The sequence below is a fragment of the Dama dama genome, chromosome 24 (assembly GCF_033118175.1).
Source record: "Dama dama isolate Ldn47 chromosome 24, ASM3311817v1, whole genome shotgun sequence".
NCBI classification, from domain to species: domain Eukaryota; kingdom Metazoa; phylum Chordata; class Mammalia; order Artiodactyla; family Cervidae; genus Dama; species Dama dama.
Window position 1 is genome coordinate 820,666 of NC_083704.1, and position 12,056 is coordinate 832,721.

Sequence of the window (12,056 nt, forward strand, 5' to 3'; positions counted from 1 at the left end):
GGTTGAGGCCTCCATGGAGAGGAGGTTGCTGGCAGGGGCTGTCTCCACACTGCAAGGTGCTGGAGCTCAGAGGGCCTCGTCAGAGGGTAGGGCCCAGCAAGGGGCTGGATGCCCAAGACCTCTTTGGCCCAGCAGCCTCAGGGCAGCAGGGAGAGCAAGAGGCCCAACTTGCCCCTAGGTCGGCTCTGCCCCTTCCCACACAGGCGGCCAGCCCAGCAGCTGCCTGACAGACTCTGCCTCCCCTAGCTCTCTGCCGGTACAGGGGGCAGGAACAGACGTGTGCATGTGGTTCTGCCTGGCCTGGGAGTGTGTTCCCCCTGCATTGCCCCCAGGCTCAGGGGCAAGGGCCCGGAGAGAGCACCACCCCGAAGTGCTTTTCTCCCGGACTTGGGAGCATTGTGCGCGCCTGGTGGGAACAGTGGGCGTGAGTGTTGGCAAACCGGCCTTTGGAGGCAGCCGGGGAGGTCTTCCAGCGGGAGAGGGCCGGATGTGCTCAGAGGCCCCTCAGGCCAGGGGCAGGACCCAGCAGGTCCCCTGCCCCTGGCCAGCCTTTCCCAGACCTTCCTGGCCTCCGGGGGTACTGCCCCACCAAGGGGCAGGCTGCGAGGACTGGGTCCAGACATGCCCGGGCGCCTCCCCAGGCTCATCCCCGCTGGTGCCTTTCCCCTGGGCCTAGGCCTCGGTTTAGGCCTCCTTGGAGAGGAGGTTGCTGGCAGGGGCTGTCTCCACACTGCAAGGTGCTGGAGCTCAGAGGGCCTCGTCAGAGGGAACGGACCAGCAAAGGGCTGGATGCCCAAGACCTCTTTGACCCAGCAGCCTCAGGGCAGCAGGGAGAGCAAGAGGCCCAACTTGCCCCTAGGTCGGCTCTGTCCCGTCCCACACAGGCAGCCAGCCCAGCAGCAGCCTGGCAGTCTCTGGCTCCTCCGAGCTCTCTGCCGGTGTAGGGGGCAGGAACAGACGTGTGCATGTCGTTCTGCCTAGGCCTGGGAGTGTGTTCCCCCTGCCTGGCCCCCAGGCTCAGGGGCAAGGGCCCGGAGAGAGCACCACCCCGAAGCGCTTTTCTCCCGGGCTTGGGAGCATTTTGCGTGCTTGGTGGGAACAGTGGGCGGGAGTGCTTGCAAACCGGCCTTTGGAGTCAGCCGGGGAGGTCTTCCAGTGGGAGAGGGCCGGTTGAGCTCAGAGGCCCCACAGGCCAGGCACAGGACCCAGCAGGGCCCCAGCCTCTGGCCAGCCTTGCCCAGACCTTCCTGCCTCCGGGGTTACAGCCCCACCAAGGGGCAGGCTGCGGGGACTGGGTCCAGACATGCCCGGGCGCCTCCCCAGTCTCATCCCCGCTGGTGCCTTTCCCCTGGGCCTAGGCCTCGGTTGAGGCCTCCTTGGAGAGGAGGTTGCTGGCAGGGGCTGTCTCCACACTGCAAGGTGCTGAAGCTCAGAGGGCCTCGTCAGAGGGAAGAGACCAGCAAGGGGCTGGGTGCCCAAGACCTCTTTGGCCCAGCAGCCTCAGGGCAGCAGGGAGAGCAAGAGGCCCAACTTGCCCCTAGTTCGGCTCTGCCCCTTCCCACACAGGCGGCCAGCCCAGCAGCTGCCTGACAGACTCTGGCTCCCCTGAGCTCTCTGCCGGTGCAGGGGGCAGGAACAGACGTGTGCATGTGGTTCTGCCTTGGCCTGGGAATGTGTTCCCCCTGCATTGCCCCCAGGCTCAGGGGCAAGGGCCCGGTGAGGGCACCACCCCGAAGCGCTTTTTTCCCGGGCTTGGGAGCATTGTGCGCGCCTGGTGGGAACAGTGGGCCTGAGTGTTGGCAAACCGGCCTTTGGAGGCAGCCGGGGAGGTCTTCCAGCGGGAGAGGGCCGGATGTGCTCAGAGGCCCCACAGGCCAGGGGCAGGACCCAGTAGGTCCCCTGCCCCTGGCCAGCCTTTCCCAGACCTTCCTGGCCTCCGGGGGTACTGCCCCACCAAGGGGCAGGCTGCGGGGACTGGGTCCAGACATGCCCGGGCGCCTCCCCAGGCTCATCCCCGCTGGTGCCTTTCCCCTGGGCCTAGGCCTCGGTTTAGGCCTCCTTGGAGAGGAGGTTGCTGGCAGGGGCTGTCTCCACACTGCAAGGTGCTGGAGCTCAGAGGGCCTCGTCAGAGGGAAGGGACCAGCAAAGGGCTGGATGCCCAAGACGTCTTTGGCCCAGCAGCCTCAGGGCAGCAGGGAGAGCAAGAGGCCCAACTTGCCCCTAGGTCGGCTCTGCCCCTTCCCACATAGGCGGCCAACCCAGCAGCTGCCTGACAGACTCTGGCTCCCCCAAGCTCTCTGGCAGTGCAGGGGACAGGAACAGACGTGGGCATGTGGTTCTGCCTTGGCCTGGGAGTGTGTTCCCCCTGCCTGTCCCCCAGGCTCAGGGGCAAGGGCCCGGAGAGAGCACCACCCCGAAGCGCTTTTCTCCCGGGCTTGGGAGCATTGTGCGAGCCTGGCGTGAACAGCGGGTGGGAGTGTTTGCAAACAGGACTTTGGAGGCAGCCGGGGAGGTCTTCCAGTGGGAGAGGGCCGGTTGTGCTCAGAGGCCCCACAGGCCAGGGGCAGGACCCAGCAGGGCCCCAGCCCCTGGTCAGCCTTGCCCAGACCTTCCTGCCTCCGGGGGTACAGCCCCACCAAGGGGCAGGCTGCGGGGACTGGGTCCAGACATGCCCGGGCGCCTCCCCAGGCTCATCCCCGCTGGTGCCTTTCCCCTGGGCCTAGGCCTCGGTTGAGGCCTCGTTGCAGAGGAGGTTGCTGGCAGGGGCTGTCTCCACACTGCAAGGTGCTGGAGCTCAGAGGGCCTCGTCAGAGGGAAGCGACCAGCAAGGGGCTGGATGCCCAAGACCTCTTTGGCCCAGCAGCCTCAGGGCAGCAGGGAGAGCAAGAGGCCCAACTTGCCCCTAGGTCGGCTCTGACCCTTCCCACACAGGCGGCCCGCCCAGCAGCTGCCTGACAGACTCTGGCTCCCCTGAGCTCTCTGCCGGTGCAGGGGGCAGGAACAGACGTGTGCATGTGGTTCTGCCTTGGCCTGGGAGTGTGGAACTCCTGCATTGCCCCCAGGCTCAGGGGCAAGCGCCCGGTGGGAGCACCACCCCGAAGCGCTTTTCTCCCGGGCTTGGGAGCATTGTGCGCGCCTGGTGGGAAGAGTGGGCGGGAGTGTTGGCAAACCGGCCTTTGGAGGCAGCCGGGGAGGTCTTCCAGCGGGAGAGGGCCGGATGTGCTCAGAGGCCCCACAGGCCAGGGGCAGGACCCAGCAGGTCCCCTGTCCCTGGCCAGCCTTTCCCAGTCCTTCCCGGCCTCCGGGGGTACTGCCCCACCAAGGGGCAGGCTGCGGGGACTGGGTCCAGACATGCCCGGGCGCCTCCCCAGGCTCATCCCCGCTGGTGCCTTTCCCCTGGGCCTAGGCCTCGGTTTAGGCCTCCTTGGAGAGGAGGTTGCTGGCAGGGGCTGTCTCCACACTGCAAGGTGCTGGAGCTCAGAGGGGCTCGTCAGAGGGAAGGGACCAGCAAGGGGCTGGATGCCCAAGAGCTCTTTGGCCCAGCAGCCTCAGGGCAGCAGGGAGAGCAAGAGGCCCAACTTGCTCCTAGGTCGGCTCTGCCCCTTCCCACACAGGCGGCCAGCCCAGCAGCTGCCTGACAGACTCTGGCTCTGCTGAGCTATCTGCCTATGCAGGGGGCAGGAACAGACGTGTGCATGTGGTTCTGCCTTGGCCTGGGAGTGTGTTCCCCCTGGCTGTCCCCCAGGCTCAGGGGCAAGGGCCCGGAGAGAGCACCACCCCGAAGCGCTTTTCTCCCGGGCTTGGGAGCATTGTGCACGCCTGCTGGGAACAGAGGGAGGGAGTGCTTGCAAACCGGCCTTTGGAGTCAGCCGGGGAGGTCTTCCAGTGGGAGAGGGCCGGTTGTGCTCAGAGGCCCCACAGGCCAGGGGCAGGACGCAGCAGGGCCCGTGCCCCTGGCCAGCCTTGCCCAGACCTTCCTGGCCTCCGGGGGTACTGCCCCACCAAGGGGCAGGCTGCGGGGACTGGGTCCAGACAAGCTCGGGCGCCTCCCCTGGCTCATCCCCGCTGGTGCCTTTCCCCTGGGCTTAGGCCTCGGTTGAGGCCTCCTTGGAGAGGAGGTTGCTGGCAGGGGCTGTCTCCACACTGCAAGGTGCTGGAGCTCAGAGGGCCTCGTCAGAGGGAAGGGCCCAGCAAGGGGCTGGATGCCCAAGACCTCTTTGGCCCAGCAGCCTCAGGGCAGCAGGGAGAGCAAGAGGCCCAACTTGCCCCTAGGTCGGCTCTGCCCCTTCCCACACAGGCGGCCAGCCCAGCAGCTGCCTGACAGACTCTGCCTCCCCTAGCTCTCTGCCGGTACAGGGGGCAGGAACAGACGTGTGCATGTCGTTCTGCCTGGCCTGGGAGTGTGTTCCCCCTGCCTGGCCCCCAGGCTCAGGGGCAAGGGCCCGGAGAGAGCACCACCCCGAAGCGCTTTTCTCCCGGGCTTGGGAGCATTTTGCGTGCTTGGTGGGAACAGTGGGCGGGAGTGCTTGCAAACCGGCCTTTGCAGGCAGCCGGGGAGGTCTTCCAGTGGGAGAGGGCCGGTTGAGCTCAGAGGCCCCAGAGGCCAGGGACAGGACCCAGCAGGGCCCCAGCCTCTGGCCAGCCTTGCCCAGACCTTCCTGCCTCCGGGGTTACAGCCCCACCAAGGGGCAGGCTGCGGGGACTGGGTCCAGACATGCCCGGGCGCCTCCCCAGTCTCATCCCCGCTGGTGCCTTTCGCCTGGGCCTAGGCCTCGGTTGAGGCCTCCTTGGAGAGGAGGTTGCTGGCAGGGGCTGTCTCCACACTGCAAGGTGCTGGAGCTCAGAGGGCCTCGTCAGAGGGAAGAGACCAGCAAGGGGCTGGATGCCCAAGACCTCTTTGGCCCAGCAGCCTCAGGGCAGCAGGGAGAGCAAGAGGCCCAACTTGCCCCTATGTCGGCTCTGCCCTTTCCCACACAGGCGGCCAGCCCAGCAGCAGCCTGACAGACTCTGGCTCCCCTGAGCTCTCTGCCGGTGCAGGGGGCAGGAACAGACGTGTGCATGTGGTTCTGCCTTGGCCTGCGAGTGTGTTCCCACTGCATTGCCCCCAGGCTCAGGGGCAAGGGCCCGGTGAGAGCACCACCCCGAAGCGATTTTCTCCCGGGCTTGGGAGCATTATGCGCGCCTGGTGGGAACAGTGGGCGGGAGCGCTTGCAAACCGGCCTTTGGAGGCAGCCGGGGAGGTCTTCCAGTGGGAGAGGGCCGGTTGTGCTCAGAGGCCCCACAGGCCAGGGGCAGGACCCAGCAGGGCCCCTGCCCCTGGCCAGCCTTGCCCAGACCTTCCTGGCCTCCGGGGGTACTGCCCCACCAAGGGGCAGGCTGCGGGGACTGGGTCCAGACATGTCCGTGCGCCTCCCCAGGATCATCCCCGCTGGTGCCTTTCCCCTGGGTGTAGGCCTCGTTTGAGGCCTCTTTGGAGAGGAGGTTGCTGGCAGGGGCTGTCTCCACACTGCAAGGTGCTGGAGCTCAGAGGGCCTTGTCAGAGGGAAGGGACCAGCAAAGGGCTGGATTCCCAAGACCTCTTTGGCCCAGCAGCCTCAGGGCAGCAGGGAGAGCAAGAGGCCCAACTTGCCCCTAGGTCGGCTCTGCCCCGTCCCACATAGGCAGCCAGCCCAGCAGAAGCCTGGCAGTCTCTGGCTCCCACGAGCTCTCTGCCGTTGTAGGGGGCAGGAACAGACGTGTGCATTTCGTTCTGCCTTGGCCTGGGAGTGTGTTCCCCCTGCCTGGCCCCCAGGCTCAGGGGTAAGGGCCCGGAAAGAGCACCAGCCCGAAGCGCTTTTCTCCCGGGCTTGGGAGCATTGTGCGGGCCTGGCGGGAACAGCGGGTGGGAGTGCTTGCAAACTGGCCTTTGGAGGCAGCCGGTGAGGTCTTCTAGCGGGAGAGTGACGGTTGTGCTCAGAGGCCCCACAGGCCAGGGGCAGGACCCAGCAGTGTCCCTGCCCCTGGCAGCCTTGCCCAGACCTTCCTGGCCTCCGGGGGTACTGCCCCTCCAAGGGGCAGACTGCCGGGACTGGGTCCAGACATGCCCGGGTGCATCCCCAGGCTCATCCCCGCTGGTGCCTTTCCCCTGGGCCTAGGCCTCGGTTGAGGCATCCTTGGAGAGGAGGTTGCTGGCAGGGGCTGTCTCCACACTGCGAGGTGCTGGAACTCAGAGGGCCTCGTCAGAGGGAAGGGACCAGCAAAGGGCTGGATGCCCAAGACCTCTTTGGCCCAGCAGCCTCAGGGCAGCAGGGAGAGCAAGAGGCCCAACTTGCCCCTAGGTCGGCTCTGCCCCTTCCCACACAGGCAGACAGCCCAGCAGCTGCCTGGTAAACTCTGGCTCCCCTGAGCTCTCTGCCGGTGCAGGGGGCAGGAACAAACGTGTGCATGTGGTTCTGCCTTGGCCTGGGAGTGTGGACCCCCTGCCTGGCCCCCAGGCACAGGATCAAGGGCCCGGAGAGAGCACCACCCCAAAATGCTTTTCCCCCCGGCTTGGGAGCATTTGCATGGCTGGCGGGAACAGCTAGTGGGAATGCTTGCAAACCGGCCTTTGGGGGCAGCTGGGGAGGTCCTCCATGGGCCCGGAGGAAACACCACCCCGATGCGCTTTTCTCCCGGGCTTGGGAGCAGTGTCCACGGGTGGCGGGAACAGCAGGCAGGAGTGCTTGCAAACCGGCCTTTGGAGGCAGGCGCCGAGGTCTTCCAAGGGCAAGGAGTGAGCACCACCCCAAAATGCTTTTCTCCCGTGCTTGGGAGCATTGTACACGGCTGGTGGGAACAGTGGGCATGAGTGCTTGCATACCGGCCATTGGAGGCAGCCGGGGAGGTCTTCAAAGGGCCCTGAGAGAGCACCACCCCGAAGCGCTTTTCTCCCGTGATTGGGAGCATTGTGTGCGGCTGGCGGGACAGCGGGAGGGAGTTCTTGCAAACCAGCCTTTGGAGGCATCCGGGGAAGTCTTCCAAGGGCCGGGAGAGAGCACCACCCCAAAGCGCTTCTCTCCCGTGTTTTGGAGCATGTGCGTGGCTGGCCGGAACAGTGAGTGGGAGTGCTTGGAAACCGGCCTTTGGGGGCAGCCGGGGACGTCCTCCATGGGCACGGAGAGAACACCACCCCGAAGCGCATTTCTCCCGGGCTTGGGAGCATTGTGCGCGGCTGGCGGGAACAGCGGGCATGAGTTCTTGCAAACCGGACTTTGGAGGCAGCCGGGCAGGTCTTTCAAGGGCCCGGAGTGAGCACCACCCCAAAATGCTTTTCTCCCGGGCTAGGGAGCATTGTACGCGGCTGGCGGGAACAGCGGGCCTGAGTGCTTGCAAACCGGCCTTTTGAGGCAGCCGGGGTGGTCTTCCAAGGGCCCGGAGAGAGCACCACCCCAAAATGCTTTTCTCCCGGGCTTGGGAGCATTGTGCGCAGCTGGCGGGAACAGCGGGAATGAGTACTTGCAAACCCGCCTTTGGAGGTAGCCGGGGAGGTCTTCCAAGGGCCTGGAGAGAGCACCATCCCGAAGCACTTTTCTCCCAGGATTGGGAGCATTGTGCGCGTGTGGCGGGAACAGCAGGCAGGAGTGCTTGCAAACCGGCCTTTGGAGGCAGCCGGGGAGGTCTTCCAAAGGCCCGGAGGGAGCACCACCCCGAAGCGCTTTTCTCCCGGGCTTGGGTGCATTGTGCGCGTGTGGCGGGAACAGCAGGCAGGAGTGCTTGCAAACCGGCCTTTGGAGGGAGCTGGGGAGGTCTTCCAAGGGCCCGGAGAGAACACCACCTCGAAGCGCTTTTCTCTCGGGTTTTGGAGCATTGTGTGCGGTTGGTGGAACAGCGGGACGGAATTCTTGCAAACCGGCCTTTGGAGGCAGCCAGAGAAGTCTTCCAAGGGCCCAGAGAGAGCACCACCCCGAAGCGCTTTTCTCCGCGGTTTTGGAACATTGTGTGTGGCTGGCGGGAACAGCGAGTGGGAGTACTTGCAAAGCGGCCTTTGGGGGCAGCCGGGGACGTCCTCCATGGTCCCGGAGAGAACACCACCCCGAAGCGCTTTTCTCACGGTCTTGGGAGCATTGTGCACGGCTGGCGGGAACAGCGGGCATGAGTGCTTGCAAACTGTCCTTTGGAGGCAGCCGGGGAGGTCTTCCAAGGGCCCGGACTGATCACCACCCCAAAATGCTTTTCTCCCGGGCTTGGGAGCATTGTGTGCGGCTGTCGGGAACAGCGGACATGAGTGCTTACAAACCGGCCTTTGGAGGCAGCCCGGGAGGTCTTCCAAGGGCCCGGAGAGAGCACCACCCCAAAATGCTTTTCTCCCGGGATTGGGAGCATTGTGCGTGGCTGGCGGAAGCAGCGGGAATGAGTACTTACAAACCTGCCTTTGGAGGCAGCCGGGGAGGTCTTGAAAGTGCCCGGAGAGAGCACCACCCCGAAGCGCTTTTCTCCCGGGCTTGGGAGCATTGTGCGCGGCTGGCGGGAACAGCAGGCAGGAGTGCTTGAAAACCGGCCTTTGGAGGCAGCCGGGGAGGTCTTCCAGGGCCCGGTGTGAGCACCACCCCAAAAAGCTTTTCTCCCGGGCTTGGGAGCATTGTGCGCGGCTGGTGGGAACAGCGGGCATGAGTGCTTGCAAACTGGCCATTGGAGGCAGACGGGGAGGTCTTCCAAGGGCCCGGAGAGAGCACCACCCCGAAGCGCTTTTCTCCCGTGATTGGGAGCATTGTGCGTGGCTGGCGGGAACAGCGGGCGGGAGTGCTTGCAAACCGGCCTTTGGAGGCAGCCGGGGAGGTCTTCCAAGGGCCAGGAGAGAGCACCACCCCGAAACGCTTTTCTCCCGGGCTTGGAACATTTGCGCGGATGGCGGGAACAGCGAGTGGGAGTGCTTCCAAACCGGCCTTTGGGGGCAGCCGGGGAGGTCTTCCAAGGGCCAGGACTGATCACCACCCCAAAATGCTTTTCTCCCGGGTTTGGGAGCATTGTGCGTGGCTGGCGGAAGCAGCGGGAATGAGTACTTACAAACCTGCCTTTGGAGGCAGGCGGGGAGGTCTTGAAAGTGCCCGGAGAGAGCACCACCCTGAAGCTCTTTTATCCCGGGCTTGGGAGCATTGTGCGCGGCTGGCGGGAACAGCAGGCAGGAGTGCTTGCAAACCGGCCTTTGGAGGCAGCCGGGGAGGTCTTCCAAAGGCCCGGAGGGAGCACCACCCCGAAGCGCTTTTCTCCCGGGCTTGGGTGCATTGTGCGCGTGTGGCGGGAACAGCAGGCAGGAGTGCTTTCAAACCGGCCTTTGCAGGGAGCCAGGGAGGTCTTCCAAGGGCCCGGAGAGAACACCACCTCGAAGCGCTTTTCTCTCGGGTTTTGGAGCATTGTGTGCGGTTGGTGGAACAGCGGGAGGGAATTCTTGCAAACCGGCCTTTGGAGGCAGCCAGAGAAGTCTTCCAAGGGCCCGGAGAGAGCACCACCCCGAAGCGCTTTTCTCCGCGGTTTTGGAACATTGTGTGTGGCTGGCGGGAACAGCGAGTGGGAGTGCTTGCAAAGCGGCCTTTGGGGGCAGCCGGGGACGTCCTCCATGGTCCCGGAGAGAACACCACCCCGAAGCGCTTTTCTCACGGTCTTGGGAGCATTGTGCACGGCTGGCGGGAACAGCGGGCATGAGTGCTTGCAAACTGTCCTTTGGAGGCAGCCGGGGAGGTCTTCCAAGGGCCCGGACTGATCACCACCCCAAAATGCTTTTCTCCCGGGCTTGGGAGCATTGTGTGCGGCTGTCGGGAACAGCGGACATGAGTGCTTACAAACCGGCCTTTGGAGGCAGCCCGGGAGGTCTTCCAAGGGCCCGGAGAGAGCACCACCCCAAAATGCTTTTCTCCCGGGATTGGGAGCATTGTGCGTGGCTGGCGGAAGCAGCGGGAATGAGTACTTACAAACCTGCCTTTGGAGGCAGCCGGGGAGGTCTTGAAAGTGCCCGGAGAGAGCACCACCCCGAAGCGCTTTTCTCCCGGGCTTGGGAGCATTGTGCGCGGCTGGCGGGAACAGCAGGCAGGAGTGCTTGAAAACCGGCCTTTGGAGGCAGCCGGGGAGGTCTTCCAGGGCCCGGTGTGAGCACCACCCCAAAAAGCTTTTCTCCCGGGCTTGGGAGCATTGTGCGCGGCTGGTGGGAACAGCGGGCATGAGTGCTTGCAAACTGGCCATTGGAGGCAGACGGGGAGGTCTTCCAAGGGCCCGGAGAGAGCACCACCCCGAAGCGCTTTTCTCCCGTGATTGGGAGCATTGTGCGTGGCTGGCGGGAACAGCGGGCGGGAGTGCTTGCAAACCGGCCTTTGGAGGCAGCCGGGGAGGTCTTCCAAAGGCCAGGAGAGAGCACCACCCCGAAACGCTTTTCTCCCGGGCTTGGAACATTTGCGCGGATGGCGGGAACAGCGAGTGGGAGTGCTTCCAAACCGGCCTTTGGGGGCAGCCGGGGAGGTCTTCCAAGGGCCAGGACTGATCACCACCCCAAAATGCTTTTCTCCCGGGCTTGGGAGCATTGTGCGTGGCTGGCGGAAGCAGCGGGAATGAGTACTTACAAACCTGCCTTTGGAGGCAGGCGGGGAGGTGTTGAAAGTGCCCGGAGAGAGCACCACCCTGAAGCTCTTTTATCCCGGGCTTGGGAGCATTGTGCGCGGCTGGCGGGAACAGCAGGCAGGAGTGCTTGCAAACCGGCCTTTGGAGGCAGCCGGGGAGGTCTTCCAAAGGCCAGGAGAGAGCACCACCCAGAAGCGCTTTTCTCCCGGGCTTGGAACATTTGCGCGGATGGCGGGAACAGCGAGTGGGAGTGCTTCCAAACCGGCTTTTGGGGGCACCCTGGGAGGTCTTCCATGGGCACGGAGAGAACACCACACCGAAGCGCTTTTCTCCGGGGTTTTGGAGGATTGTGCGTGGCTGGCGGGAACAGCGAGTGGGAGTGCTTGCAAAAGCGGCCTTTGGAGGCAGCCGGGGAGGTCTTCCAAGGGCCCGGAGAGAGCACCATCCCGAAGCACTTTTCTCCCGGAATTGGGAGCATTGTGCGCGGCTGTCGGGAACAGTGGACATGAGTGCTTGCAAACCGGCCTTTGTAGGCAGCCGGGGAGGTCTTCCAAGGCCCCGGAGAGAGCACCACCCCGAAGCGCTTTTCTCCCGGGCTTGGAAGCTATGTGCGCGGCTGGCGGGAACAGCGGGATTGAGTGCTTGCAAACCGGCCTTTGGAGGCAGCCGGGGAGGTCTTCCAAGGGCCGGGAGAGCGCACCACCCCGAAGCCCTTTTCTCCCGGGCTTGGGAGCATTGTGCCCGGCTGGCGGGAACAGCGGGCATGAGTGCTTGCAAACCGGCCTTTGGAGGCAGCCGGGGAGGTCTTCCAAGGGCCCGGAGAGAGCACCACCCCGAAGCGCTTTTCTCCCGTGATTGGGAGCATTGTGTGCGGCTGGCGGGACAGCGGGAGGGAGTTCTTGAAAACCAGCCTTTGGAGGCAGCCGGGGAGGTCTTCCAAGGGCCGGGAGAGAGCACCACCCCGAAGCGCTTTTCTCCTGGGCTTGGAGCATTTGCACGGATGGCGGGAACAGCGAGTGGGAGTGCTTGCAAACCGGCCTTTGGGGGCAGCCCGGGAGGTCTTTCTTGGGCCCAGAGAGAACACCACCCCGAAACGCTTTTCTCCCGGGCTTGGGAGCATTGTGCGCGTGTGGCGGGAACAGCAGGCAGAAGTGCTTGCAAACCGGGCTTGGAGGCAGCCAGGGAGGTCTTCCAAGGGCCCGGAGTAAGCACCACCACAAAATGCTTTTCTCCCGGGCTAGGGAGCATTGTACGCGGCTGGCGGGAACAGCGGGCCTGAGTGCTTGCAAACCGGCCTTTTGAGGCAGCCGGGGTGGTCTTCCAAGGGCTCGGAGAGAGCACCACCCCAAAATGCTTTTCTCCCGGGCTTGGGAGCATTGTGCGCAGCTGGCGGGAACAGCGGGAATGAGTACTTGCAAACCCGCCTTTGGAGGTAGCCGGGGAGGTCTTCCAAGGGCCTGGAGAGAGCACCATCCCGAAGCACTTTTCTCCCA